Raw genomic sequence first — 11972 nt, 5'->3', positions numbered from 1 at the left:
TCATGACACAATGTGGCATGAATTTTGCTCAACAAACTAAACCGTGTGTCTAAATCTGTTTCTCTTACACATTTCTTAACCTCACTTCTGTGCATTCACATGTCCAATTCACTCTTTCCTTTTTCTCCCCCCCCCCGGGCCCTGTCATGTGTGAGGACTCTTACATTTCTTAAAGATTTTTAAAACTTCATTTCCTCACACTTTCCATACTTACAATAGAAGGAAAAAAAAAACCAGCATAAAATCTATTAGGTAGGGACATTTGTGGATTACTTCTTATGGGATAAACTATGCAACTTGGAAACTTTATGGCAACAATTCTGTATGCACAAATTCATTCAGTAGAAGGAAATGTACACTAAACAATGGCTGAGAACATAACAGAGGTGTCTCAATGGAGCATGTTCCATAGAAACTCATCTCTGCTGAATACACTGTATTTCTGTCCCTCTGCATGTAAAATTCCCAAGCAACAATGAGCCAAGGCAGTTCTCAGATACGATCTCTGAATTAAATACCTGAAACCCTAAATCTCAGTTTGATTTGAGATCTCTGCACAGGAAAAAAAAATTGAGGTGTTGTAACAAATTTTACGAAGTACCAGCAACTATAAATAGATTATAACATCTTTGGTTGTTTCAGATGGTCGTTAAATTTCCATCCTGAAGTTTTACAGACTGTATAACAACCAGCACCTCAAATCTTTCCATGCTTTTGAAATTGCCAGAGAAAGGAAACCACTCAAAAAATCAAAAGTTCACACACATAAAGGGAAATGAGTAACACTACAGATAACAGAAACATTAAAACTTCATGAGTTAAGAAACTAACATAAAGTGAGAACTTCCAAATGTTTAAGACGATTTTGGAACCATTAGAAAACAAAACCAGAACAAAACACATTCTGGGATGAGACACTATTCAGCAATAAAGTCACTGCTTGATCCAAGAGAAATGGGGTGAATAATATTTGCCCAATTCTAAAAGCTTTTACAGTTCAATCACACACACCCTGGTACAACCACACACCCTACATAACTGAAACAGAATCAGAAATTCAAACCTACAGAGAACAATCTAACAGAAAAAGACCAGAAAATAGAACAATACCTTGATCTTTTTCTAGACAAAAGAGAGCCATTTTTCCTTGTTTTCTATAGGTTGTTTCATAAATATGTCACTTCTGTTACTCTTTTCATAAATACCTTTTCCTTAAAAGCAGAGTGACAAAACGCAACTACATAACTAAGACCTTCCAGTGCTGAGAGTTGTGATGTCTCTAGGTTCATCTGTGAGCCATAAACACACCCCTGAGTGATGTTCTGCCTTCTTTGCCACAGCATAAACACCACATCATTCTGAGCCCCACTGCGGCCTCCAGACTTCCTTAGATCGTCAAGTCACATCCTCAGCATCACTTTTTCACAGTCAGTTTGGGATTTCCATCTCGGTTTGCCACACCTCCAAAGCACCCACGGTTACAAACCCAACTTATTTTTCACTCCAGGCGGGAATGGCAGCTCCAGAGAGGACCAGGCCACAGACATCACGAGAAAAGCTCAGGGAGTCTGACAGCACCACAGCTGACAACTGAGAAACCACATGCGAACACAGCCCACCCTGTCATGGCCACAACGACTGCAGGATACACTTTAAGAACCACAGGATATTCTGAGCTGGAAGGGACCCATAGGATCATGGAGCGCAACTCCGAAGTGAGTGGCCCAAATGGATATCCAGCCCACAACTTCGGCATTATCAGCACCGCGCTCCGACGAGCTGAGCTAATCTCAGCGGAACTCCATCTCCGCACCGCCGCTCCTCCCGGGACGTCAGGCTCCCTCGGCACAGCGCTCCAGGAGGAACTCGTGCTGGCTGGTGCCGTCTCCACTTCTCGCTGCTGCTTCCAAGCCGGCCCTCCAGGAGCTCCGGGCTGCGGGCAGGGCTGCCCGCGTTCGGCTCCAACCCGCACCCAGCAGAGCCCCTCCCCGCCGCCCGGCTTCACCAGCCTGTCTGCGCTTCCTCGATGAGACCCTCAGCTCCTCCTCGCTGAGCTGCACCTGCGGGGCGGACACAGAGAGGGTGAGGGGGCGGCGGGGAGAGCGGGCGGGGGTCCCCGGCCCAGCCCAGCCCCGGCGCACCTTGTCGGGGTCTCCTTGGGCACGCCGGCGCCGCACCAGGCGGCGCAGGGCACCGGCAGCTCATGGCGGCACCGCCACCACGTGCGAGCGGGCCCGCGCGCACCTCTGACGTCATGAGCGGAGAGGGTCCGCCCGCAACGGCGAAACGGCGGGGGGCCGGAGACAACTGGGTGACGTCATCTTAGATGCGACGAGGCAGCAGGCAGGAGGGCTATGGGGGGGGGGCCTGCCGCGGGGGGGCTTTGCGCGGGGCGGGCGGGGCGCGGTTCCTTCAGGGACCCGCCGGGCTGTCCTGGGGACGAGAGGGGTACGCGGCCGGGTACACGGCCCTATCTCCAGAGTTTTCACAGAATCACAGGCTCAGTTAGGTTGGAAACGACCTCCAAGATCATCGAGTCCAACCTTCCAGTCCTTCGCTTCCCACACTGGTTCGCGGCTTCCCCTCGCTTACTGGCAGAGACCAGCCCCGCCTGATATTCGCTTCCACTGAAATAACCCGCCCAAGTGAAAAGTTTAGAAAGGCCTTTTTTGTGAGAAGCCAGCGCGCAGTCGGGAGCAGCAGAGGGGTGCAGAAGTTGGGAGGGCCTGGCGTCTGCACAGGAGCAGCTGCTTTTTGCCCTCCCAAGTGTCAGCGTCCTGTACCAGCTAACTCCTTAAATCAGGGCAATAGGATAAAATGCCAGCTGGATTGTACAGGAAGGTTCTCTCTTAGTAACGTGCAGAAATCACTGTTTCCATCACCGGCATCTTAATTCAGGGGTAATTGCAAAGTACAGGGACGGGAAGTGGGGTTGGGCAAGGGAGGGTTTCCCAGGGTAAAGCTCAGGGACTTGGCAACCAAACTGCAGCTTGGCAGACACAATGGCCACATTATTTCATCCACACGTCACCAGACGACACCAGTGTAGCATTTTCATTTTTTTTACCCTGACTCTTCTGTGGTTCTGGCATGACAAATAAACATCTATCAAAATATTACTACTTCTTCACTACCCTGTTCTTTTCACCCATATGCAGTGTTTTATCTTAAAATAGACATAAACATACCAAGGCAAGAGTTGTGTCTTTCCCACTCTTCCTTGTAGTACCCTGGGGCATGGGCACGCAATCCTACCTGGGATCTAGGTAATTACTGATCTTGCATTTTTGTGTGCTTGCCTTTTTGCTGGGATGTTATTATTTGCTTTGCTGGTCACCTTCTCTTACAGTGTTCAAGAAATCCTTCTTGTCCTCCCATGTATGAATTGGCTACAGTTTGACTGTCAGTCTTCCTCCAGATTCTGAGGGAATTTTTGTGAAAGCAGATGCTACTCTCAAAGGATAGGCAGAGGGGAGTATTATGCAGCCAAGAGGAAGAAAGCAAGGTTACTTTCCAGTGGCTGTGGTTCCTGGATATGTCTTGGGGTTTTTTGTTTTGTTTTGTTTTGTTTTCCAGATATACGTTTACAGTGTGGAGGTTCACAGAGCAAACAGCTGAGCCAGACTTGCTTTTACTGAAGCAATATCCAGAGGGGGCACACATGCTCTACCTTCCCTCCCACTGTGTACATAATCACAAAATAGCAGTGTATTGTGGTGCGGCTCAACAGCAGAAGTACCAAAAAAAAAAAAAAAGAGATGGAAAAGGAGGAAGGAAGGAAAGTAAAAATAGGTAGCAATTGTGCACGATGGATATTATAGCTTAGAGAACAGCAGTTAGTAGTAATAATTTTTTTCCTTTTGAGACCCAGTCCATAAATGCTGGGCAATCCTGATACTTCTCTTCATCTTACGTGCTGGGGATGCGCAGCTGGGTCTTCTTAAAAGAAAGACCATTCTATTAAATAAATTAGTGTTCCGTGGTGCCTTGGCAATCACAGACATGCAGCTGAAAGAGTGGTGCCTCAGGCAGGAAGCTCCCTGCAGACACCTGAGATAGTACCCGAGATCTAGTGCACTCCAGCCCGCTCACACCAAGGAATTGGATGGCCCATAGGTCATAACACACCAATAAAAAATGGTCTTCTTCATATTTAGTGTCCAAAGATGACTCAGCCACAGAGGTGTGAAGATTAGCAAATAAAGCAGATGTTAATTTCTTAATTTGAATGGAATTGTTACACAATCATTGGAGGAATTTTGGGACAAGCCCAAAGATCTGTCCTAATCAGGAATGAGGCTGTATAGGTGACAGAAGTCTCTCTGAATCTCTGCTAGGTTGAAGAAATGTCCATGAACAAATGTATCTGCAACAGGAGACAAGGACTCAAATGGCTGTCCTGGGAAGGGTGTGAGGACCAAGCTCAGATCCAGTGGAAATATAAAGGTCTTTGACCAGAAGAGTTGTCATAAAATATTTTAATGACACAGCCTGTTCTGGACTGGCCCTAGGCCTTTCCTAAAAGTGATCTTCTAAAACCTAAAAGGATTAATTTCCACTCCCCTGGCCCAGATCAGAGATCAGACACAGGAGGGCTTGAATCTCTTAGACCTGATTCTTATCCTCGATTAGGAGAGCTGAGTTTCTTTTTATCCCATTGAATATCTGCAAAGTAAGTCAAGACTTGACAGTAGCAGTTGTCATTGTTTCAGTTTAGTCACTGATTCTGGTATCAGAAACTTCTGCTGGTCTGAAAGGAAAAGCACTAAAACTTGTCTCTCTTTCTGGATTTATATTTGACCCATCCTGACCTACTGCTATTTACCTGAGGATGCAAGTGCTGGATAGTTCTCATCAGCAGGAAGCATGTGCCTGAATCATCTTGTTCAAGGTGTTGTCATAAACATTCAGAAAGGTTCAGCTGGATTTAAATTTCCTAGCTAAGCAGAGCAAACTTTTGTTCTGGAGTGGATTTACCAGGTAAATAAAAGGGGATCAGTGGGAAAAGTCAGTAGCTCCTCCAAAGGGAGGTCCAGCTTCTTTTTTTGGGGGACATGTGGAGGTGCCCAGAGAGCACCTAGAGTATTCCTCTTCACATTAAGTCAGGATAGAAGACAGAAGAGAGCTGGTTGACAAAGGAGTGATGTTGAAGCAGCTGGTTCCAGCAGGCTCTCCAACAACTACTGGAAAACCTGAAGAGCTCCCCAGGCTTTGCAGAGACCTTGATATACCTTGCATCACAAAACTGTCACAGACACCGTAAACATTTCTAGTATGACACTGCAAGGTACTGCAAGGCCATGAAAAGATTCATACTGCAAATCACACAGGCTGTAAACAAGAAAACAAAGGGAATTTTATGTGTTTTGACAGAAGTTATGCTGTAGGTTTATCGCTGTGGTTCAGCTGACCTCTTCAGATGAGAAAAGGGGAAAGTGACCAATACACTAGTATGGCATCTCACTCAATACCAGTGTTGCAGTTCCAGAGATGCTAAACAGCTAAAACCAAAGTCACATAATCAAGAAATCCTCTAACTTATGAAAGAAAGAAAGGAGTACTTAAGAGTGACTTTGAAACACCAGTGGCAGACATCTAAGTCCTCAAGGTTACCTTTTGATTTTCTATTTGCATTCCCTGGACGTTTCTGTGAAACACAGAGAATGAATAGTGGGAGGAAACCAAAGAAATATCAGATCTCAGTAGGGCAGCATCTTGTCAAGGGAGATGGCATACCCTGTTTGCACACAGCAACATAGCCTGGAGGGAAGAACTCTCGAACTCATAGCTAGGCAGAAAGTTAAGTTTTTAGGTAGTTAAAACAAGGCTGCTTTGGTTTTCTTTCATCCATGATCTCCTTAAGGAGTTCTCTGGGAGAGCACAAACCTCCTCACTTTGAAAGATAAAACACCTTTTCACTAAAGCTTATTCTCCCAGATCTATCTTATTACTTTTAGTGCTCTTTACTTAATATGGAATAAAATAGGTCTGTCACTTATCTTTTAGCTATGTCTAGTAATAAGTGTGATCTCAGTGTGAACCAGATACATGCGAAAAACATTAAAACCTTCTTGGGATACAGTAAAAATTGGGATACAGTAAATGTATTATCAGGGCAGAGAGGTGTGCTTATAGAGCAGCTGCTTCCCTAGAATGTGTGCTAAGAGCTTGAGAGAGAGGATCCCACCATCCCTGCAATGACTGCTGTCAGATAGTGTAGGAAGGGAAAGAAATATTGTCAGTGCCCTCTCAGCAAGCTGGAGAAAAGATGGCTGGATATGGAGAATAGCTGCATTTACTACATACAGCCAATAAGGAAAAATAACTTTAAATGCATTGGTCTACCAGGGCCCAGGAGCAGAGAGTCGAAAGGAAAAGAAGTGTGTGGGAGACAAAGAACTAAGATGCACATGAAGGTAGAACACAGACAAAGATCTAGCAAGCCATTCTTGGCCAGCTTACAAAGAGAAAATGAAGGAAGTTGAAAAGAAGCACAGAACAATATAAAGTGCCTGAGGATTTACTAGTAAAGGAAAGTCAGTAAATATATGGGTATAGGAAAAAAACCCCCACAAGTGACAGTGCTCCACGTGCTGGAACTCAGCCAAGTGATGTGAGTTCTGCCCCATAACCTCGTTCTCACATCAGGTGGGAAGTGGGGTCTGTGTGCATTCCCCAGACATCCCTATACCCTCCAGCTCCAGGCTTTGTCAACCAGGGGTTCACAGTATCAGCCTACACTTGGGTGAGCACCGGGAGAAGCAGCTCATGCAGCAGGGCTACACTGTGCCTCTGAGGGCAGATGGACACCTCAAAACCCCTGAGACTCTCCCCTCTCCAGCACCATGGGAGCTATGGGGGAATTAGGGCCTGGATTTGTCTCAATGGCAGCACATCTTTATTTCCTCCATGTCTGAGTGTATTGCTCAATGCTGGTTGCTTCAAACGTTCCTTATTCCAGGAGGAGATTAGTGCTTACAAAAGACACTGGCTCGTAGAGCAGAGGGGCTGATAAGCTCTAGGAAGGTAGCCAGGCTGTAGGGTCATGCTGGGTATGGCAGCCTGCAAGGATATGTGCCCAGGTTCTCAGACATCCTTCACCTTGCAGTCTTACATCTTCATAGCAAAGCTTAGAGATAGCCAGCCCACAGGCCTACTCTGGAACAACGCTTTCCTTGAAAGACTCATGGCCATTAAAATATAAAGCTCTGTCTACACAGAAAAACTTAGCTGATACCTCTACCCACCTACAAATAAGTCTGTATAAGCCATTACGCAGATTCGGGAAAAAAATACTATTTTGGAGTGGTTTAAATGTTACTTCTAAGTAGTCAAACTGAGACATACAATGATCTTTTTTACGTTACACACATACCTCTGCTACTCAGCAGATCTACATTCCGGCAGCAGATCTACATCACGCACTTCTGACAGTGTTTTAGCCTCCAGACAAAACCTGAGGCTCCTCTAGGTGAGCTCTAGTATGCCAAAGGGGTGGTTTAGATGTTGCTGCCCATTTCTGCCCTGTGGAGAAGAAAACACAGCAGTGGGCAAGGCTGTCCTAAACCCTAATTAGCCCAGAGAACATGTGCCATAGCCTTCAGGCTCTACATGTCTGTCCAGAAAATCTCAAAAACACAAATGTGAACTGAAGGTAGCAAAAACATGGATGAGTTTATAGAGAACCCAGAAGAATGGTGTTAATTATAGCTGAACTGCACTATTTTTCTCAGTGGAGAGTTAGTTAACTCAGATGCCCACAAACAATGATTTTAAATTGTCTCAGCGTCAGTGGTTGGGAAAGGAGACAAGTCATTCCACATTGCCACCTGTGAAGCTTGCTTTGATTTTTCCCAGATACTGGGGAGGCAGGCAAGGGATACATCTCTTACAAAATTTTGACAACTGTGGAGTTCCCTATGAGCTGCCTTTAAAACTCTGCTCCTTGACAGCTGAGCTTGCAGAGCCCAAAAGCACCTGACAGAGCCACAATCCTGGTCTGGGCAGTCACCCAGTCTGGTGTGAGTGGTGTCTCACTCCCACAACATGTAAGACATGAAAGGACATTGCCATCTTTTGCCTCCTGAACCAACCTGTTCCTTAATAATCTGGTACATTATGAAGAAAGAACTTGACTCCAAATCCACTAAAGCATAAAAGAGAGAAACTATTGTACATTTGTTTAAAAAGTAAAATAGTAAAAAAAAAACCAGTAAAACAAAAATATTTTTTCAAACCTTACTTTTACACTCATGCCAAATTTAATCAAGTCCCTCTATTTATATCTGCCTTCTCTTTGAAATACCCAGTTTCAACCTTAACTGTATGCACTTGCAGCAATGTTGTGTAATGAAGCAAGCTTCCAGCCTTTCAGATCTTCATGCACCCAAACAATCTGGCTATGATGGATCTGCAAATGCTCAATTTTAAGCACCATGGAGCTCCATCCCCAGGTCTTATGTGCCTATTTTCTGGCAGATCAGTGCTCGGAGAAAGGTTTTTGGGAACCAACTCCATATCACTTCTTCTCATGCACAGTAAGCACATTGACAGCAGTGTATGGGGGAAAACAGCACCAGAACTTCCAGATGTAAAATCCCAAACATGTGGTTTCTGGGAGATGGTTCTTGGGAGAAGCCCAGTCCTGCTGCTGTCTGAAGTACATTGAGAAACACCTGAGGAGGAGAAGAAACAACAAAAACACTCACAGCAGCCATTTCCTAGGCTAGAAAACAATGGAATTTTTATTGAACAGAGATGGCTCATAAACACGCTCAAAGGAGTTCCACCTGCTGTTCAGCAATATTCATTGCCATCTGATAATAACTATGGGGGCAGCTGTATAAAATAGGAATAAAATACCAAATTGCTATATTCATTAATAACTTTGCCTTCCAAATACAGAACTGTAAGTATTTCAAGTCTGAAAATAGACCACAATTGTTAGCATTTAAACCAAACCTTTATGATAACAAATATACAAAAAAAGGCAGTCAATATATTAAACATTTAAATCAATAGCATACATTTCTCAGAGGTAAACATTGAGCAAACAAAGCCACCAATGATGTTCAGAAATCAGGTAAAAGTTTCAAGGTCAAGCTCCAAACACTGTAGCTTTTCTAAAGCCATACTGGTATTACACTTTTATCTAGCCCCTAAATTGAAAACTATGTAGCATGAACATTTGAAAACATAACAATTGGCTATCCGGCAGGAAATTGTAAGTTCCTTAAGTCCTCGTTGTATTTATATTGAAGCACCTGCGGAGACAGAGGGCAGTAGGAGTTAAGCACTTTGCTTTTTGCAAGGTTGGGGTTTTAGTTCTGTTATAGATGAGCGCAACACCGTCCTCATACCAAACACGAATTCCAGCACTGGCAAAAGAGAAGTATTGGCCTGACAAACTGCATGAAGAATCAGCCTTGCAACTTGCATTGAACAGAATGGGACTTGCACACCTGCCTATTTACTGAAAGCCTGTGCTGTTTCTACTGCACAGAAAAAGTCTCCTTCAGTAGTTGATCTAATGCCTGAGTTTGAAAGCTTGGGATACATACATACGCTCAAAAATAAGGTGACAAATTTACTATCAACAACTAATAAAAGTTTGTATTGCAATATTGCTCACAACATAAATGTACAATTTGCACAAAACATGGCTCTTCAACATGAATATTTTGCAAGCTACAATATATATATAATATGTATAATTTCTTTTCTTAAAGAATTATATGCCAGAGTGCATGCAAAGAATTTCAAAGCAGTAACACAACAGGAGCAATCACTTGTTTACAGGTTACTGAAACCATTCAATACAGAAACACTGGAATATTAGATAACAGACAGACAGATAGGTAGATGTATGTACACACTGCTTCTTCAGGAACCTTCCCATGTGACACCCAAAGTGTGGGCTCGTTATAAACTCAGACCACTAGGAAAGACAGCTCCAAAGAGGCCCCTGAAGATCCTCCACACTCTTTGACCATACATCACTTCTGTTGAAGATGACAGCGAAGGAGGCACTTGTCCTTTAGCCAGGAGCAGAGGCAAGCAATCTTCTCCATAGCCAACATCTGTTCCAAATCCTGCTCCTTCGTTTCCAAGCAGTGGGTGGTGAGCATCTATCCATCCAATGTTTTGGCTGGTCTCAAGCAGTCTCCTGCAGCCTTTACAGTTGGAAATCCAAGACTGGAGAACATGAATCTCCTAAACAGCAGGGCATAGCACTGCCATCATTCTAATCGGATATGTACAAGGAATGACATGTATCCTCTGGTTTAAAATTTACATAGAATATATACAAATAAAGCTATTCTATCAAGGTGCAAGTTTATTATTCTCTGGTGTGTTACAATGAAGATTTCTTAAAAAACCTTTATACAGACCCACCAGGAGAGTTTACACAAAGTTGACATTTTGTCACAGTTCATTATGTAGGCTTTGTTCTGCAAACTCCATAATGGAAACTCCCATTGCTTTCCCTTGGAGTTCTGCCTATGTACTGGACTGGATTTGGTAGACTACAGTCATGTCTAATATAATTTCCTTGACTCCAATACATTTTAAACTGAGGTGAAGTGGCACCATGTGTTTTTGTTTTTTTTTCCAGGAAGTCATCAATCTCTGTGAAATGAGGCAGGACATGTAACTGGACATCAGGGGGTTGCAATTTCTGTGCCCAGTCCAGCTTTCCCTGGGTTTGATGGGACTGTGGTATGTGGAGCTAGCACAGTTTGGCCCTAAGGGTATATCTGTAAGTCCTTGGCACTATTTTACACTAGCTGATGACAGGCAAGGCCCTCAAAGAAATTTTAAAAAAGGCCTCAATGCAATTTACTAAACAGCAAACATCAGACTGATCCACTAAACAGATGGATATGGAATGCAACTTGTCTAAAATTAGAATGGTTGATGTTTTCTTAGGCAGATCTAAATTCATAAAAATCTTTCCCACCCCACACAGGCCTCATTCTGCAGCATGTAAATATATGATGCTTCTAATAAAGTCATTGGAAACGCAAAGCCTGTGATCAACGGGCAGAAGGAAAGCCTATCCTCTCCCATTTCTCTTCAGCAAAAACCTCAAGTAACATAAGTACATGTTTATGATCCCTGCTGAAGCAGAGGGGCTGTGTGCAATGACAGCAGGATTTGGCCTTCAGCCCTTCTGGTGTACCAACTGCAACTGTGCAGATGACTGGATGGGAAATTACATCTGCTCGTGCATTAAAAAGCCATACAGCCTTGCAGTAACTCCCATTACAGATTCCCACTGACTTCATGAGAGAGAGAGAGCAACAGACTTTAACAAGTGCATGTTCTGCTCCACTGGAGTTACGTTTCTCAAAAATCTTTCTCTAATACCATTTTCCTCCATTTTGTAACTTGATTATATCGAGGCATTCAGAGCAGAGGCTTTGCACATGTCCTCTCAAGCTAAGGTGAGTATTTCACACAAGAAACAAAGATCTGGTTAGTTTTTCTCTTTTTCAGAGAAATACAATAATAAAAAAACCAACTTGCTGGTTTCACATGCTGCCGTCCCTTTGTACAGCCTTAAAAAAAATGACATCTAGCAATGACAAATGAATCGTAATCTCACTGGAGATTTTAAAAGGATCAGCATCAGACAGAGTGGGGTCTAAGATAACCTAGGTGCACTTGGACAAAATGTGAGAGTGCTGCAGCAATTTAAAAAAAATCAAATGAAATTAAATACAAACACACCTATTAAAATAATGTTCAAGTTTTGGACACAGTGGACAAAAGCTGCCACCTCAAATTATGGCTGAGCTCCTCTATTTTTAATACATTCCCTTCTGAGTGCCCTCATTTAGTGCCTTCAGTGGAAGGGCTTGCTCTGAAACATTAACAGCACATAACAGGCAATTGTCAAAAGCATGTAACAGAGTCAAGAGACTGACACCTTTGAATGAGCTATACAGATGCCTGTCTTTTTGAGGAAA

The sequence above is a fragment of the Manacus vitellinus genome, unplaced genomic scaffold (assembly GCF_001715985.3).
Source record: "Manacus vitellinus isolate BGI_N305 unplaced genomic scaffold, ASM171598v3 scaffold_5_pilon, whole genome shotgun sequence".
Classification (NCBI taxonomy): domain Eukaryota; kingdom Metazoa; phylum Chordata; class Aves; order Passeriformes; family Pipridae; genus Manacus; species Manacus vitellinus.
This window is presented reverse-complemented; position numbering follows the sequence as displayed.